This window comes from Delphinapterus leucas, chromosome 5, assembly GCF_059928025.1.
Source record: "Delphinapterus leucas isolate spDelLeu-1000000601 "Yukka" chromosome 5, BTC_Dleu_Yukka2, whole genome shotgun sequence".
NCBI lineage: Eukaryota > Metazoa > Chordata > Mammalia > Artiodactyla > Monodontidae > Delphinapterus > Delphinapterus leucas.
In genome coordinates, this window is record NC_143133.1 from 70,660,726 (window position 1) to 70,679,968 (window position 19,243).

The 19,243-nt window shown below is 40.4% G+C and overlaps 1 protein-coding gene across 1 annotated transcript in view; it reads right to left on the bottom strand.

Moving 5' to 3' along the window:
- Positions 1 to 19,243, bottom strand: part of CORIN (corin, serine peptidase) — a 265,617-nt gene that overhangs the window by 99,798 nt on the left and 146,576 nt on the right.

Genomic DNA, 19,243 nt, shown 5'->3' on the forward strand with positions numbered 1-19,243 from the left:
GTCTGCATTTTAGTATTCTTTGCTTTAAGTATTACGGTGTTCTTTTTCGTCTCAAAATTCAACAAATATTCAATTGTTTCAAAATTACATCAGACACAGAATGTAAGAGAAGAAGCTAGAAAGATTTTTCTAAGGGAAACCATTAATGAAAGGATGTCAATTCAACAAAATGGGTTTTAAAATACCCTTCAATATGTGGTAATATGCATCAAATGCTTTTTAAATGTGTAAACCTTTGACCCAGAAATCTTATTTCTGGTCTTCATACAAAGGAAATGATTATGAATAAGTGCAAAATTTAATATTTAAGGATATTCATACCATCATGGTTTATCACAAGGAAACTATGAAATAACAACTATGCAATAATAGGAGACTGGTTAAATAAATTTTGATAGCTCCATAATAAGGAATACTGTTACAGCCATTGAAAATTATATTGTAAAAAGTAATGTCCTGGGCCAAAGTTCAAGATAATATAAGTGTAAAAACACCATTTGGGGGACTTCCCTGGTGGAGCAATGGTTAAGAATCTGCCTGCCAACGCAGGTGACGCGGGTTTGATCCCTGGTCCGGGAAGATCCCACATGCCGCAGAGCAACTAAGACCGTGCACCACAACTACTGAGCCCCATGCCACAACTACTGAAGTGCACGCGCCTAGAGCCTGTGCTACGCAACAAGAGAAGCCTCGGCAGTGAGAAGCCTGCGCACCTCAACGAAGAGTAGTCCCCACTTAACTCAACTAGAGAAAGCCCGTGCACAGCAACAAAGACCCAGCCCAGCCAAAAATAAATAAATAAAATATTTTTAAAGTTTAAAAAATAAAAAAATTTAAAAACAGCATTTGGTTCTGAAAAAGCATAATACAATCTGGCCTAGAAAGAAGTATATCTAAGGTTACTATGATTATCCCTGGTATTAGGATTGAAAATAATTTTTATTTTCTTCATTGTATTTTACTCTGTATTTTACAAATGTTCTTACAACGATCATGTCTTACTTTTATAATCAGAAAAAGAAAACAACTAACTTTTTTCATGAGTTCCCAATTCAGAGTAACGGTAAATAAATATAACCCTCCCAAAACTTGTTTCTGTAACTCTCTGTCTCCCTGCCACAAAAGTTAGTGGGATCAGCCTTGTGGTCTCCTGCCTGGTCGCTGTCACCACCTGCCCTGAACCATGTTCCTTGATGAGATGAACCTTGTTGTCTAACTAAAGGGAACCAGGAAATATGGAACATTTAACTCAGAAGCTGAAATGCAGAAAAGTTCAGACTGAACATTCCAGGCAGTAAGGTCCATGCCACTCATATATCCTGTGTTCCCCAGCAGAGTGGCTGGCACTCAGGAGATTCTTAATTAATGGGAAAAAGTCACCTCCATCTCAATGGAGCACAATATATTGCCACGAGGCAAAAGAAAAAATGCAATTGATGGATTATTTTCCAACACTATCAAGGAATCAGTTTCGATTTGCTGAACATTAAGTACTAGTCAATTTGGTATGTTTCTTCTGATGCTAATTCATGTGTAACCTTCACAATATCAACAATGAAAGTCTGGTTTTCCATTATATCCCATGATTTCTGTATCAATACAAATGGCATCTATGGATTTCAACTGCCAAGACATGAAACACGCTTATGTTTTGTATAGTCTTGGATTCAGCGCAGGACTGTACTCCTGTAGCTACAGACAGAGACTCCTAAAGGGTATACAGGAAACCAGATATAAAATGAAAAACCAAAACATTAAAGATTTTACCGGTCAGTCTCTACAATAACCTCTCTCTAGGGTTAAGGGAAAATTTTCAAGGAATAAGTGTTTATCCTATCGTGAGACTGTTTCTGCATTATAGTAGAGAGTGCAGAAATTCCATCTGTCTGCATTTCAGCAGCTGCAATGCCTCAGAAGAATTATTGCATTCCCTACATTATGGCTCTGATGAGTCCTTGGGAAATGTAGCTGAAAGCTCAACATTAAATAGCTCCTAACATCTAGGTTTCATGTGTAAGAACCTATATGTTTTACTCCAATAAAGCCACTCTTGTGTATGGTTATATCAAACCTGGATCAAATTTAAAATATGGCATTGCTTGCATTGTTTTGATTATCGATATCCTGTGTCTTTGCTGATTCATCAGAAACTGACTTCTTTTATGTGGTTTCTCGGTTGGAGATGCGGCTGCCCATGGTTTTAGGACATTGAAAATTGTTTCTTTCTTCTTATTCTTTTTTTGCAAGTTCTTTGGACATTCATAGTTTCATTAATCAATACTATTTTTGTACAATCAGGATAGCTTTGTACATTCTCTTTCTGTTTGATTTCTTCCTAACCTGTATTCAGAATCTCCACTTTGATTTGTGAAAAACTGTTCAACTAGCAAAGCATTTCAGACATATCTCATTTTCAATTTCCAAAGAGCCCCATAAAGTACACAGGTAAGAATTCTATCACAACTTCCTTGGGGTAAGTGATAGTTTACAAATAGAGGAACTAGAGTATCATGTGGTTAAGACAGCATCTACCCAAAGCCATGGAGTTAGGAAAAGGTGAAAACCACCCCAGAATCGTGAGGTCCTGGCTCCGGGCCTAATCCTCCACACCATACCCACTCCCCATTTCTAGTACACAGCCAGGTGATGGGCGCTGAGTTCCAGGGTACCAGGTTCAGGTAAAAGTTCAAACTTGCCCTTATTTTTCTCTCTAAACAAAAGATAAACGTCTGTCCTCAGGTGAACTGGACCAGATGAGATGACATTTTTGTGAGCTCTCGGTTTTTGGAGAACACACTGAGAGAGCTCTTAACAAGTTTCTGGAGAGATTTTTCAACCATAATTCACTGTCTTATAACAATCATCTTCCAACAGCCTTTAGACTGAACCCTTAAGATGACGAAGGGAGATTCCCTGAGGTGAAGTCATGCTATACAGTCTTGACACCATTTCCACTAACATCATCTATAACACTAAGAGGTATATATTGGACTTTAAATCAATGGCAATGACTTTACAAGATTCTTTCATTAATTGAATGAATATTTACTATCTATTATGTGCTGGGCATTACTGTAGCAGTAATTACAGATACAGCAGTAAAGAAAACAAAACTACTTCCCCACCTTCACGTAGCATGTATTCTACCGATCGTCATCTGATAAAGATACTTTTACTAACTAAAGATGCTTCACCACCAAAGTTACTTACATTTATACATGTGACAATTAATTAATATTAACACAATGACAGCAGTATACAAAGACTTATTGCCTAAGATACTGGTTTACATGTCCAAATGATGAGGACAATTATGAATCACCTGGACTTCTGAATTCCATGGATCCTGAAGAGTATACACCCCTGCGGATGATCAGCTCTTTTCAGTCTTGTTTCCGAAAACAGTCTGCTGAAATAACATCCATAGCCTGAAACAAACTTTAGATTTTTTGCAACTGCTTCCAGCCCTATCAGTTCTCTCTGTCTGTGTATTATGGGCAGCATTTATACTGGCAAATTCTCTCATTACTCTGCTTGTTAACTTTTAGAGTCTTTTTCAGAAATTACTCACCAGTCTCTGACTGCATAGTATCCTCACACTCATCGTGACTTTGAGTCCTTGGTTTAAAGTCTAAAGCTCAAGTTCAACTCTATCTCTGAAGAGAAAGCCGACCTGGCACACAGCTTTGTCCCCTGCACCCATACTGAGAGCTTGTCAGCCCTTCATTCCACATGCTGCTCGAAATTAAGTTACTATAAATCACTATTGCTCTTACCTTTTACACAGTTATTTGACCATATGGAAAATAATGAGTGTAATCTTATAGCAGCTGATGCAAGAATACTTCTTGGGAAGAGTGTTGTATCTCCCCATAATAGGTTGATAAGAAGATTGGGGTGAAAGATAAGAGGTGAGAGAGGAGAAAGGAAATCCAAGTGGACGGTCAATAATTAAACTTGGTCTTTACTCTGCCTTCTAAGTCACATGTACTCGATGGCCCTTCCTTTTGCTGAACATTAAGATGTCTGGAGTAGGTATGGATGGATATCAAAAAGCTCTGTATGAAAAGAATGAGATCCCCCTGGAGAGAGAGAGGAAACTGTGCTGTTGGGCATTGTCTTGGGAGAGAGAGAAATTAAAAACTTGGTTGAGTCTCCCTGAGGGGCTGTATAGAGAAGACTCTTTGGAAAACAGAAATATCTAAAGGGACATTTCAAGTTGTTGATGGGAGGTGTAATCACCTCCTCCATCTACCATGGGGAATCAGCAAAGATTATGTTGCTTTCTAATATTCTCACTCATTTATTTAATCAATTTGGCACTCTTCTAAGAGCTTGAATACAGAATAGATCCCTTGCTTTGCAGACATTATAGTCTACGGAGACAAACAATAACAATTGATACAATAAGAAGAAAATTATTATATATTAGGTCAGAAGGTAATAAGTGCTATAAAGACAAAACAGAGTACAACAGACTAAGAGAGATAGGAGATGTGGGGATGGGGTAGTACAGGTCCCCAGATTAATTAGGGCGCCAGGGCAGGTCTCATTGAACGTTGACATTTGAACAACAACTTCAAAGATGGAGGGAGTTAACCAAGCCTCAGGGGAAGATTTCAGCCCAGAAGCAAAGACCCTCAGGCAGGAACACGGCTGGCAGGTATCAGGAACATCAAGGAGACCCATGTGGCTAAAGCAGAGAGAGTAAAAGGGTAGAGAAGCTAAGGGATGAGGCAGAGAGGAAGAGAGGGCCCAACCACAGAGGGCTCTGTAAGGACTCTGTAGCTTAGACAAAAAAAAAAAAAAAAAAAAAGAGTCATTACAAGGTTTGAGTAAAGAGTAGCATGATCTGACTTTTATGTTTTCAAGGATCTCTGCCTGTTGTGTTGAAAATACTCCAGAGAGGCAAGGGACACAGTAGGGAATAACAGTTAGGAGCCTATTGGAGCAATCCAGGAAGAGATGACGGCAGCTTGGAGGTGGTAGCAGGGGAGGGGCTGAGACACAACTGGATACTGGATGTATTTTGAGAGTAGGGGCAGGAGGGTTTCCTGGCCCATTAGATGAAAGTCGTGAAAGGCAAGAGCCAATGATGGCTTCAAGTTTCCAGCCAGATGACAAGAACTGCCATCCGCTGAGATGAGGAAGGCTACTGGAAGAGAAAGACCAAGGGGAAAGAATCAGGAGTTATCATCTGGACACGCTGGGTCTGACATATACAAGAGACGCCCAGCTGGAAATGCTGAGGAGACAACTGGGTACATAAGTTCAAAGTCCAGGAAAGAGGACAGGACTACAAATATAAATGTATGTGCCATCAGCAAATCGATTTAAAGCCGGTGTGCCTGGATGAGATCATGAGCGGAATGGCTAGTGAAGAGTAAGACTCAGTGAGATGATGCAGAGAAGATGGATAAGGGCTGAACTATTAAACCTCCTGTGTAACAGCTACAAGGAAGAGGAGAAGCCAGCAAAGAGGCTGAGGAGCGGCCCCGGGGGTAGAAGGAAACCCAGCAGGTGAGTATGTTATCCTGGAAGCCAAGGAAAGGAAAATGTATCGAAGAGGAGGAAGTGATCAGCTATGCCAGAAGCCGCTGCTGAGTCAGGTAAGATGAAACTGAGAAATGGGGATGTGGATAAGAGCAGTTTCAATGCAGCAGTGAGGACAAAAGTCTGATGGAGTATGTTTAAGAGAGAATGAGAAGAGAGGAAGTAGCTCCGAATAGAAGGACAAATGCTTTGCTGCAGAAGAGAATAGATAAGTGGGGCAGTAGATTACAAGGGAAGTGGGGCAAAAAGAAATGCAGGTTTTAATGCTTTGTTGTGAGTACATTCTTTGGAGGGAGCATGGAGTGGTATTAAATTCTGCCTATAGGTTGGCTCAGATCAAATAAATGATGACCACTTTTGAAGATACAGGAGCTCGGGGATGGAGGATCATCAATGTCAGGAATATAGTTATAATCTAAAAATGAAGCCTGTCTTATACCTGCCTGTCCCTTTAATCCCATCACTACAGTGTGACTTCCTCAGAAGTTACCTGTCTTCTAAGGTGAGAAATCCTTCTCATTCTCTTCTTCCTCTTCTCCACCTGGTAGACCTCTGTTAAACATGGGGGGCGAGGGGCACCCAGGCTAGTCCCTTCTAATAGTACCATCAGAACATGAACAAACAAACCCCTGTTACTTTACGACTCACATAATTTATATTAGCAGAAGATAAGTATTTGTTTGCTTATACCCTCTCCCTTCTAGAACGTATGCTCCTTAAGAGGAGGAACTTTATCAGATTTTCTCCCTGTTGTGTCCTGTCCTGAGTCTGGCGTGGAATTAAATATTTGTTAAATGAATAAATGAAGACTGAGAATAGAAGGTGCCCAGCAGGACCACGTGATCGCTCCTATTTCTTGGTCCCACATGTTCAAAGGCAATAAATATCTTACAATCTTATTATTTTAATGGCCAGAGGAATAAACTGCTGGTGAAATACGATAATCACTCTCTGTTATAGCAGGATGCTCACTCAAACCCCCGGACAAGTCTGGCTTCTCAGTGGCATCTGCTCATATGTTAGGGCAATGAGACCCTTCTACCTAAAATAATCTTCCCCACTGACCTGTGATGATGTGTCTAACATTTTCCCAACACCTACACCCACGTTACCCATTCCTTGGGGTAAAATGGTGGTTTTTAGATGAACTCTAGGATACCAAGGAAAGGGACTTTGGGGCCACATCATAGGTTAAGGGGGTGTCTTGAGTCCCCTACTCCACTTCAACCAGAGAGCTCTACCATCACCTGCTTTATATATTTGAGTCCGTGTACAATTTCCTTTGAAAATGGGTCTCTGCTACCAAAAACAAGTTTGAAAACGCCTTCACCCTTAAGATTTTAAGTGTTCAGTTCAAGTCTGACAGAGCTTTTAATTCATTTTCTTGGCAATGAATACTTAGCTCTGAATTTAATTATAGAATGTTTAGATTTTCATTATATTTAGACTTGAAAGAATGGGACGCCAGAGGAGTAACTTCCTAAGAGGGGCGGGCATAGCAGGGAGGAGTTTAGGAAAGGTCTGAAACAAGAGAAATAAGCATGAGGTGAGACCTGGAGCCACAATGAACTGAGGACAGCCCTGTGTGAAAACGCAGTGGGCGTGGGTCTAATACTATGAGGTAAGAAATGCCACATCACCTTGTTTTTCTAAATCAAGTTAATTCACTTAATCAAATTAATTCAATTAATCCCCTCTCAAAAAGGTGAAAAGAAATATTCTTCAGGAATGTTTTTTTTTTGGTGGGGGGGCCTCTCCCTCCTTAGGGAGGTACAAGGATCCAAGGGAACAACTGCAGAAGGGGCTTAGCTTTCAATTCTTCAGAGAATGGGTGGGGTGAGGGACTCACGGTTCTAAGCCCTCGGGGTTTATGGTAGACAGAACACTCCATCACGTCTGTACCACAGCAGGGTCATGACAGGGCCACGGTCCCCAACATCAGCTTTCCCGGCTGCCCCACGCGGCCATGCCTCTCTGAGACCCTGCTTCTTCCCCCAAGCAAGTAGTAACCAGTCCCTGCTACGTAAGGGACATGCCAAAGCCCAGTCCCCTTCCAAGCCTTGGGGGATGCCTCCTCCATCCTCTGTGTCCACCTCTAACCCTCCCCCATGCCACCCCACTCTGGGTGATCACATAATCTCTGCTCAGTCATTTTCTCCTCAAGGCTGGTCCCCCTTTTCTGAGAATGCACAGATGACACCACACATCCTTTATGTTTCCTTAATAAATTGCTCTATTACACAGATTTTTCATTCATTGCAGAGAATGCAAATGACTCTATCAGCAACTTTCAACATCTTTTTACCAAGGTAGTATATGGTAGGCGGTCAGTAATCCCTGTTGCATAAATGCACTTAAAGAGCTCTTAATTTAGATATTCTAAAAATAGAAGTGCCACATGATTTCCTCTTTTATGATCTGGGGTGACCGTCTTGCTGTGAAGACAAGGTAAAACGGGTCCCCTCACTACAGTCCAACTCTGTAGTTCCAAGTCCCTCAGTGCCTATTATATAATATGTTTTTCTTAGTGAGGAACGATCTCTGTCAAACCAGTGTTCAAAGCAAGTTCAAAACAACTTCCCCAATTAAATATCCTTAAGACTAAGGTACTCCTAGACTCATTTTTTTCCGCTGTGAAATAAAGCCGTGCTTTGATTCAATGGAAACATTGCAAGCTGGCCTTCAGCTTAAATTTCTGAAAATAAGAGCTAAGTATACTTATCGCCTGTCTGACAGCATGAAGGAAGACCTATCATTCTATAGAAAAATCAATCATTGTAAAATTATCCAAAAATCATTAGCAGGAAACAAGAATAGATTTGTCACTGGTGGCACTCTGATAGGAGAGGAACGGAAATAGAGTTTAGAAAGCAGTTCATGTCATCATTCAACATCTCAAGTAAAATCACAGTATAAAATAGAGTTAGATAAAACTTGCCCAGTAGATTGTAAATCTAATTAGACAGGGGAGAAAGTACAGAAAGAGCAGAGTAAAAAACAGGAAGTCAAGCTTTATGATCAGGGACTGGCAGAAATAGACCGCCAAGCAGAAGTCTAAATAAACGTTTTTAAAAGGAATCTTTATTCATTCAATAGCCGAGAGAGAGAGAGAGAGAGAAGGAAATTTTTAAAAATAAGAAAAACAACTTCCAAATAGGGATTGTCTAATTAAAAGAATATACTAGTTTACTACCTCAAGTTTTAGTGTCTAAAAGACTTAAATAGGATTCTGAACCAATTTTGTCAAAAATCATTGGTAAGTAAGATATACACCAGGACTCTGTCATTTATCATTTCCTGCAAATAAGTGCAATAACGTAACTTCAAGTTTCTAAAGAACATAAGCAAGTTAGAAACTACATATTTAGGGCTTCCCCGGTGGCACAGTGGTTAAGACTCCGCCTGCCAATGCAGGGGACACGGGTTCGAGCCCTGGTCCGGGAAGATCCCACATGCTGCGGAGCAACTAAGCCCGTGCACCACAACTACTGAGCCTGCGCTCTAGAGCTTGCGAGCCACAACTACTGAAGCCCGCGCGCCTGGAGCCTGTGCTCTGCAACAAGAGAAGCCACCACAATGGGAAGCCTGCATACCGCAATGAAGAGTAGCCCATCTCTGCAACTAGAGAAAGCCCACGCGTAGCAATAGAGACCCAACGCAGCCAAAAATAAATTAAAAAAAAAAAAAGCCAATTCTTTTTAAAAAAAAGAAAAGAAACTACATGTTTATAGTTGACCCTCTTGTCAGGGATTATTATCAGGCAGGCAGAGATTTCTAAATTCAGGGTTTTTTTTTTGCGGGGGAGGGAGGAGTGCTACTTTCTGAACTTGCTTTAGGAAATAAAACCTTTATTTTATAAACAAAGTAATTCTCACTTAGTGGTACTTAAAATACTTCTGAGATTTTCTGCAAACATGAGGCTGTCTCGAATGATATTTTGTGATTATTCATTATGAATCATAAAATGATAATGATGATATATTATACACACAACCTTTGGCAGATTTCAGACAGCTGTTGAATGTTTTCTATAAAACAGTTAATGCATGCGTACAAACCTATGAGAAATAAAGTGATATATATGATTTGGAAAGAAAATAACAGTCTCTTGCATGCATATGGTAGTATCTAAAAAGTTATACATGTTAACATTTCTTTAGATCTTTATTAAATGTATAACTCGGTCAAGACGTCTATGGAAAGACTTAGAAGAAAGATGAACAAAGAAAAATAATCAGATTTGAAGAGCGATTCCATGGTATTTTTCTTATTTGGTGGGCTACACAAATTGGACTGATGTCATTATACAAGTTAACAGTTTGTGAATTTCATTTTCAACTCAAACCAGATTTATTTTTAATCACAGTTTCTTTTATTTTTGTCTATTTTATGTATTGATAATCTAAAAGCTAGAACTAATTGTCTGTGACTTTGCAATACTGTGTAGCCTGAGACCCAAAAATAGAGTAAACATATGTATTTAGAATTTACTGTGAAAAGAACTTTGAAAAATACCTTTCAAGGACAGATTGAGACAGGCTGGGTCCTGGGACCCTTTGGTGCAGTGCTGGCACCTGGACAAATGTCTCCTCCAGCAACAAAATACAAAGAAACTATAAGGGACTAAAAATAGCCGCATGCATACTCAATTGGGGCAAATTATGGACAACAGGATAGAAAAAGACCACAAACCCAGCTGCCACTTCTGAAGAGCTGGGAGCAAAAACTGGGTGTTGAGAGCAAAAGCAGGGTACAGAGCATGCTCCCTGCACACAGCACCACCAAAGGGGTGGGCAGACCACCTAAGCCCCCCCTCTGGTCACCCACTGATCTGCCCCAATCCCCACCTCAGGGAGCGAGCAAGGGAACCTGTTACAGGAGCCCCAGTAAAGACTTGCCTGCATTTCTTATCTGGCCTCTTATCAATTTCTATTGATTAAGGAAAGCCTGGTTGGTAAAAAGATTACAGTTCTACGCTAATGTCTAAAAATTCACTTCCAATCCCATGAAGACTGTACTACATCACTTTCCCACTTACTCCCTATTGTTAATTACTGTAACAGAATATTCCAATGCATTACCATTCCTAAAAATTCACTGATCTTCAGGATACTGTAGGATCTCACCTATCTTCCAGATCAGATTGCCAGTAGCTGGATGCCAAGATTCTGAAGCCCCAGATTGGATCTCTGCCCAAGACCCCCTCTACTTTCCATCGTCTTAACTGATCACAACAAACCCCATTCACTTGCCCCCATGCAGTAGGCCATGGAGACAGCACACGTTCCATTGCTTGAGTCAAGGCAGAGTCGGGAAAACCTAGATACTTCCAGCTACCTAACCCTTCAAGCTTAAACCACCCCCAAATAATCAAGTCACTTCAATTCTAAATGCTATTATGATTAAAAGAAAATGGCGAGAAAATTAATTCATAAACACTCGTCTTAATATCCATACTGATATTGACTGGGTCTACAGACAAGAAAAGCAATTATTCACAATGATGACCCTGAGGTAACAAAATAAAAGTCGTTTTGTAGCAAAAGTACAGACTTGGATTTAACTTAGGGTATCTGTGCCGCTTTGAGCAAGTTATTTAACCTTTTGGGGCTTCAGTTTCCTTATCTGAATTCCACCTGCTTTGGAATTGTCTTTGAGTATATATTAATCAGTAATGGATGTAAAGTACCTGGCACCGAATGACATAAAGCCCACTATGTCCTGTTTACTAAGACTGGTAAGTGTATAATTCACTTCTGAAAGATGGCCATCACAAAGTGCTTAAAAATGCCTTTTGCTTAAAGCGTTATCCTGCAAATAACTAGAGCATCCTATTCTCCAACCTTGTAGATATAGCACTGCCTACTTAGACCTGGAAGTGAGGGCAACTGGATTCTTCGTAACAACCAAGACAACTGGAATAGAACATAGTCTGAAGAGATCAACACACATGGGAATCAATATAACAACGTCTAGGAAAAGAATTCCTAACCTTTCTTTGGCTCATAGACAAAAAAGGAAGTCAATTGCTCCAGGCAAGTTGACTTTTACTGTTGAATCGTTTGTGTCCTGTTAAATGATTTGCATGCTGGTGGAACAGAGAGGTCCCTGAATTCTCTCTCCCATGCTTCCTCCACTTTTCTACTCTGTGTGCCCTCTACCACACAGCTCCATAAAATCTCTCCTAGTATCCCTGGTTACCAGTATTATGTATAACAAAGCCACACAGACTAAACCTGACATGGAAAAATCAGCCTTGCCTAAAACTAAATATAAGCGCAATTTAATTAACTTGCATTCCAGAGTCATAGCTGCCAACTTACCAAGACTAGAAGACTGGGTACACAGTACCCAAGGGCTCAGAGGGAGGGGGAAAAATACTAAATTTTTCTCCAAAATCTTCACAGGATTCACATGTTCCTTCATACCTGTAAACAGGAATAATGTCCCCTGTATACAAGATACGTGATCCAATCGGGGGGGGGGGGCAAAATGAGCCAAGGCAGTAAGAGAAGATAGATTAATAGAGGCCGGAATTTCAGGAAAGACATACAGGAACTAGAAATGAATGGCAAGTAATCTGGCAATAAGGTCAGCCCTGAGTCAAGCAGGGAAAGGTTTACTTTACCCCTGAAAGGAGGAAAGACATTGCTGCAGATAATGGGAAGTCAAAAACCATGTGCCTGTCACTATAAACTCTCAATACTGCAATTTGAGCTGTGCTGTAGTCTCATCTAAAAATACTCTACTGATCAACCTTCTGTGCTTAAGTTAATCCTGGGAAACTTTATAACATGAGGGTCAGCCAGTGGTGCATGGGTCGGGGGACTGAGCTCAGCATGGGGGTGATGCCCTTGGGTAAAGGTTCATTTTCTTCCACTTGCCAAAAGGATAAGTAACATGCAGTTTCCAAGCAGGAGCACAAGATGGCAGCCATACGCAGCACACAGACCCTGTGCAGTGCCACAGGAGAGAACTCAGCTTGAGACCCTCACCACCTGACGGGCTGTGGCAATTCACAGGGAATTCCAGCTGGGAGGCTTCTCTTTTCTAAAGGGCATCCTTTGCTTGTGTCTGTAACTGGGTAAATTTGAAATCATGAAATCGCACTTCTGCCAATTATTACTACAGAGAAATAAAAAGTCTTTCCCAATTGATGCCTGCTCATATCTTTGGCACATTTTTCTATTGGTTTTCTTCCTTATTGATTTACTGAAACTCCATTTGTTTCAATTATTTTTCTCCAGGCCATCACTTACTTGTCTTTTAAGTTAATAGTCTCTGCAGCTATAGAAAATTTTACATATACGTGAGGTCAACTGTATCAGTCTTTATGGTTTATGTCTTTATAAACCATATCTATATGTGTCGTCGAAAAGAAACTATAGGAGGGCAGAGATTTTGTCTGTTTTGTTTCCTGCTACAGCCATAGGATATATGATGGACACAGAGCATGGGCTAAATAAACTTTGCATTCAACCCAGAACCTTTCTAGAGCAGATGGAAAATATCATGGCCAAAATTAAGACACATATTCTGGCCAAGACACACCAAAAATAGGCCACAGAGACAGGTAAATCAAGTCAGGTTTCCTAATAGTCAAAACTGATTCTGCCATGGCCGTAGGGGAAAGGCTACAGATTGACTGACTGATAGATTTTTGTTAAAGTAAGAAAGCCTCTTACATTGCTGAAATGACCAAAATATGAAATACACAGCCTGATCTGTATTTAATGGAATAGAATAAAAGAACTCTTGAGATGCTTGCCAGGTGTAAGTTTCAGCGAAATGCCAAAGGGAAGAAATTGGATGGCTACTTTCACGCCAGTGCCTTTCTTAACACCGACCACCAAAGGGATACCACATCATGAAGCAAAGCACAGAGCCCATGCTGTAACTGTGACTAGTGTCCAGATGTGTGACAGTATTTGAAAACAATTGTATTTTATGCATTTTTCACTAATCATGTTAAAATAAAATCACATGAAATCATTTTGCACTTCAAATACAGACACACAAATATGAATTCTCACAGACAAATGCATTATGGAACACTCACGGTACTTGGTGCATTTATTTCAGAATTGACTTTTTCCATTCTCATAGCAACCAATAATTGCAGAAATCCAGTTGTTAGTTTTATTTCAAGTGGCTTTATATACATTTTTAGAATTGTTATTTGTACCTAATGTGATTTTTGTGGAATGGAAATGATTTTTCAGCAAGTGATCTTATTACAAGATAATCTCATTACAAATGCCTGTTGGAAAGTCTCACCATGGTGCCCACATTGAAATGAAACTCTCCCCCGCTGTAGAAAAGGTCTTCTGAAATGTTAGCATCATAAGCTCCAAACTTCTCTGCTCTAAGAGCTTTGAAGAAAACTGCCAGTTTTTCTCTGAAACTATCCTCCTAAGAAAACTTTGTGACAACCCTTCCAGGGCCGTTTACAAGTAGACAGAAAAGGAGGCCAAATACTTTGTGAAATTGGACTTGATTCGAAGGGCTCCTGGGAGAGCTCCCTGCCTAAAATAGTTCCCAGCTGAAATTCCTCATTTTGGATTTTACTCATTGAATTTAAGCCAAAAGTCCTCAATTAAAAGGCAGTTCCTGGGGATTCCTCATTTACTCAACCAACCAAGAATCCTGGAGGCTGTCCGTAGACAGTGCTGGACATGGCAGTAATCATAACCATAAGGCCTTACAGAGACTAAAAGAGACAAGTCGTTATCAGTGATTAATACCTCCGGAGACAGCACTTTATGTATATATTTATCTTTTTATTTATCTTTTAAAAAATATTGAAAAATTAGTATACAAACTTAGGAAAAGGTAGAATCTAAAGAGTGGGACCCCAGCAAAGACACACCTGGGTAAAAAAGGCCCCAGAGGACAGAGGGTCAACATAGGAGCAGCAGGGGCCACAGAAGGGGTGACAGTGAACTCCATGGGAATCAGAGAGGAGGGATGTCCTCTCTTGCTAAAAATTCCAGCCAGGATCGGATATCCAAGACTTTGAGCTAATACTTATCAACTGCTTTCTATTTATCAGGCAATGTCTTAAAGGCTTTACCTGCATTTATACCTAAGAACACAGCCGTGAGGTGACACCTCATGTATCAGAGGATGAGACCAAGGCTTGGAAAAGTTGATAACCTTCCCACGTAACTTGGCTAATAAGTAGCAGAGCTACTTAATAAAACCTGAGCAGTGTGATTCCAGGGCCCATGCATTTAATATAAAACACTCAGGGGTTCTGTATTAGTTTCCTATTGCTGTTGTAAAAAACTGTCCCAGACTGGGTGGCTTAAAACAGAAGTTTATTCTCTCACAAGTTTGCAGGTCAGAAGTCTGACAGGGTCCTCTCTGGGCTAGAATAAAGATGCTCACAAGTGCGTGCTCCTTATGGAGGCTCTGGGGGAGAATCTGTTTCCTTGCCTTTTCCAGCTTTTAGCGGCTGGGCCTCCCCTTCCTTGGCTCATGGCCCCCCTCCTTCATGTTGAAAGCCATCAACGTAGCATCTCTCTAATCCTGCATGGGCGTCCACATCTCTTTCTCTGACTCTCCTCTTCTGCTTCCCTGTTCCACTGTTAAGGGCTCTTGTGATTACACTGGGCCATTCAGATAATCCAGGAGACTCTCCCTATTTTCAGATCAGATGAGTAGCACCCCTATTTCCATCTTCAACTGTAATTCCCCAATGCCACGCAAATTAATATATTCACAGGTTCCAGGGTATAGGACAGGGACATCTTTGGGGGGCCATTATTCTGCTAACCACAGATGCCTTGATATTTTATGAATTTTTTCCTAGCCTCTTACATACAGCCACCTGCAAATGACTGGCTCAGGAAAGTGTGCCCTCTCTCCCAAAAGACAATTGCCCTCCTCTTCCCATTCCCTGTGTCAGAGATGCCATGATCTGGCATCTCTCTCTAGTCATTATTCTTGGTTCCAGGTTGATTCAGTCAATTCTATTGCAGGAGGAGCCCAGGATGGCAGGGATCTTGGGCCATGTAAGATCACTAGGGGAAAACTGCTGTTCGATTCAACACCTGTAATAAGAGTGTTCAAAAGACTCAGGAATGGTACTCTAAAAGGTAAATGGATCTGATATCGGGCCTTGGTGTAACCAAGAACCATCTGTGCTTTTGCAGATATCAACCACATGTCCTTCTGACTTTCCCAAGAGGCAAGAGCTGAGCGAAGGAACCGAAGAAGACAGAGGCCTGACGAGAAGCCCGGCCTTGACTTCCCTCTCTTTCTCATTCATCATTAGTAACCGAAATCCCTTTTAAAAACTCAAAAGAGCTACATGTGTGAGGGCAAAGAAGCTATGGGACTTCATGCTATTCTGTAGCAGGCATAGAAAAGGCAGCCAAGAGGTAGCTGCAGAAAGCTGAGCAGACAGACTAGTCCCCCAGCCAGGACCACCTACATAATTTGCAGGGCTCAGTGGAAAATGAAGATGTGGCGCTCCTTGCAGGGGAAAAAAAGTGCTTTAAAAATACTATTATACAGGGCTTCCCTGGTGATGCAGTGGTTGAGAGTCCACCTGCCAATGCAGGGGACACGGGTTTGTGTCCCAGTCCGGGAAGATCCCACATGCCGCAGAGCAGCTGGGCCCGTGAGCCATGGCCGCTGAGCCTGTGAGCCATGGCCGCTGACCCTGCGCGTCCGGAGCCTGTGCTCCGCAGCGGGAGAGGCCACAACAGTGAGAGACCCGCGTACCGCAAACAAAACAAAACAAAACAAAACAACCTAATATACAGTCCCTCCCATCAGGAAACTTGCATAAACCTCTTAGATAGCCTCATCCACCAGAGGGCAGACAGCAGAAGCAAGAAGAACTACAATCCTGCAGCCTGTGGAACAAAAACCACATTCACAGAAAGACAGACAAGATGAAAAGGCAGAGGGCTATGTACCAGATGAAGGAACAAGATAAAACCCCAGAAAAACAACTAAATGAAGTGGAGATAGGCAACCTTCCAGAAAAAGAATTCAGAATAATGATAGTGAAGATGATCCAGGACCTTGGAAAAAGAATGGAGGCAAAGATCAAGAAGATGCAAGAAATATTTAACAAAGACCTAGAAGAATTAAAGAACAAACAGAAATGAACAATACAATAACTGAAATGAAAACTACACTAGAAGGAATCAATAGCAGAATAACTGAGGCAGAAGAATGGATAAGTGACCTGGAAGACAGAATGGTGGAAATCACTGCTGCAGAAGAGAATAAAGAAAAAAGAATGAAAAGAAATGAAGACAGCCTAAGAGACCTCTGGGACAACATTAAACACAACAACATTCGCATTATAGGGGTCCCAGAAGGAGAAGAGAGAGAGAAAGGACCCAAGAAAACATTTGAAGAGATAGTTGAAAACTTCCCTAACATGGGAAAGGAAATAGCCACCCAAGTCCAGGAAGCGCAGAGAGTCCCATACAGGATAAACTCAAGGAGAAACATGCCGAGACACATAGTAATCAAATTGGCAAAAATTAAAGACAAAGAAAAATTATTGAAAGCAGCAAGGGAAAAATGACAAATAACATAAAAGGGAACTCCCATAAGGTGAACAGCTGATTTCTCAGCAGAAACTCTACAAGCCAGAAGGGAGTGGCATGATATACTTAAAGTGATGAAAGGGAAGAACCTACAACCAGGATTACTCTACCCGGAAAGGATCTCATTCAGATTCGATGGAGAAATCAAAAGCTTTACACACAAGCAAAAGCTAAGAGAATTCAGCACCACCAAACCAGCTCTACAACAAATGCAAAAGGAACTTCTCTAAGTGGGAAACACAAGAGAAGAAAAGGACCTACAAAAACAAACCCAAAACAATTAAGAAAATGATCACAGGAACATACATATCAATAATTACCTTCAACGTGAATGGATTAAATGCTCCAACCAAGAGACACAGACTTGCTGAATGGATACAAAAACAAGACCCATATATATGCTGTCTACAAGAGACCCACTTCAGACATAGGGACACATACAGACTGAAAGTGAGGGGATGGAAAAAAATACTCCGTGCAAATGGAAATCAAAAAAAAAGGTGGAGTAGCAATACTCATATCAGATAAAATAGACTTTAAAATAAAGAATGTTACAAGAGACAAGGAAGGACACTACATAACGCTCAGGGATCAATCCAAGAAGAAGATATAACAATTAAAAATATATATGCACCCAACATAGAAGCACCTCAATACATAAGGCAACGGCTGACAGCTGTAAAAGAGGAAATCAACAGTAACACAATAATAGTGGGGGACTTTAACACCTCACTTACAATAATGGACAGATCATCCAAAATGAAAACAAATAAGGAAACAGAAGCTTTAAGTGACTCAATAGCCCATATAGATTTAACTGATACTTATAGGACATTCCATCCAAAAACAGTAGATTACACTTTCTTCTCAAGTGTGCATGGAACATTCTCCAGGATAGATTACATCTTGGGTCAGAAATCAAGCCTCAGTAAACTTAAGAAAACTGAAATCACATCAAGCGTCTTTTCTGACCACAACACTATGAGATTAGAAATCAATTACAGGGGAAAAAAATGTAAAAAATACAAACACATGGAGGCTAAACAATACGTTACTAAATAACCAAGAGATCACTGAAGAAATCAAAGAGGAAATCAAAAAATACCTAGAGATAAATGACAATGAAAACACGACAATCCAAAACCTATGGGATGTAGCAAAAGCAGTTCTAAGAGCGAGGTTTATAGCTATACAAGCCTACCTTGAGAAACAAGAAAAATCTCAAACAATCTAACAAAAGAAGAAAAAACAAAACCCAAAGTTAGTAGAAGGAAAGAAATCATAAAGATCAGAGCAGAAATAAATGAAATAGAAACCAAGAAAATAATAACAAAGACCAATAAAACTAAAAGATGGTTCATTGAGAAGATAAACAAAATTGATAAACCATTAGCCAGATTCATCAGGAAAAAGAGGCAGAGGACTCAAATCAATAAAATTAGAAATGAAAAAGAAGTTACAACAGACAACGCAGAAATACAAAGCATTCTAAGAGACTACTATAAGCAGCTCTATGCCAATAAAATGGACAAATTCTTAGAAAGGTATAACCTTCCAAGACTGAACCAGGAAGAAATAGAAAATATGAACACACCAATCACAAGTAATTAAATTGAAACTATGATTAAAAATCTTCCAACAAACAAAAGTCCAGGACCAGATGGCTTCACAGGTGAATTCTATCAAACATTTAGAGAAGAGTTAACACCCATCCTTCTCAAACTCTTCCAAAAAATTGCAGAGGAAGGAACACTCCCAAACTCATTCTATGAGGCCACCATCACCCTGATACCAAAACCAGGCAAAGATACTACAAAAAAGGAAAATTAAAGACCAGTATCACTGTTGAATATAGATGCAAAAATCCTCAACAAAATACTAGCAAACAGAATCCAGCAACACATTAAAAGGATCATACACCATGATCAAGTGGGATTTACCCCAGGGATGCAAGGATTCTTCAATACACGCAAATCAATCAATGTGATACAACATACTAACAAACTGAAGGAGAAAAACCATATGATCATCTCAATAGATGCAGAAAAAGCTTCTGACAAAATTCAACACCCATTTATGATAAAATCTCTCCAGAAAGTGGGCACAGTGGGAACCTA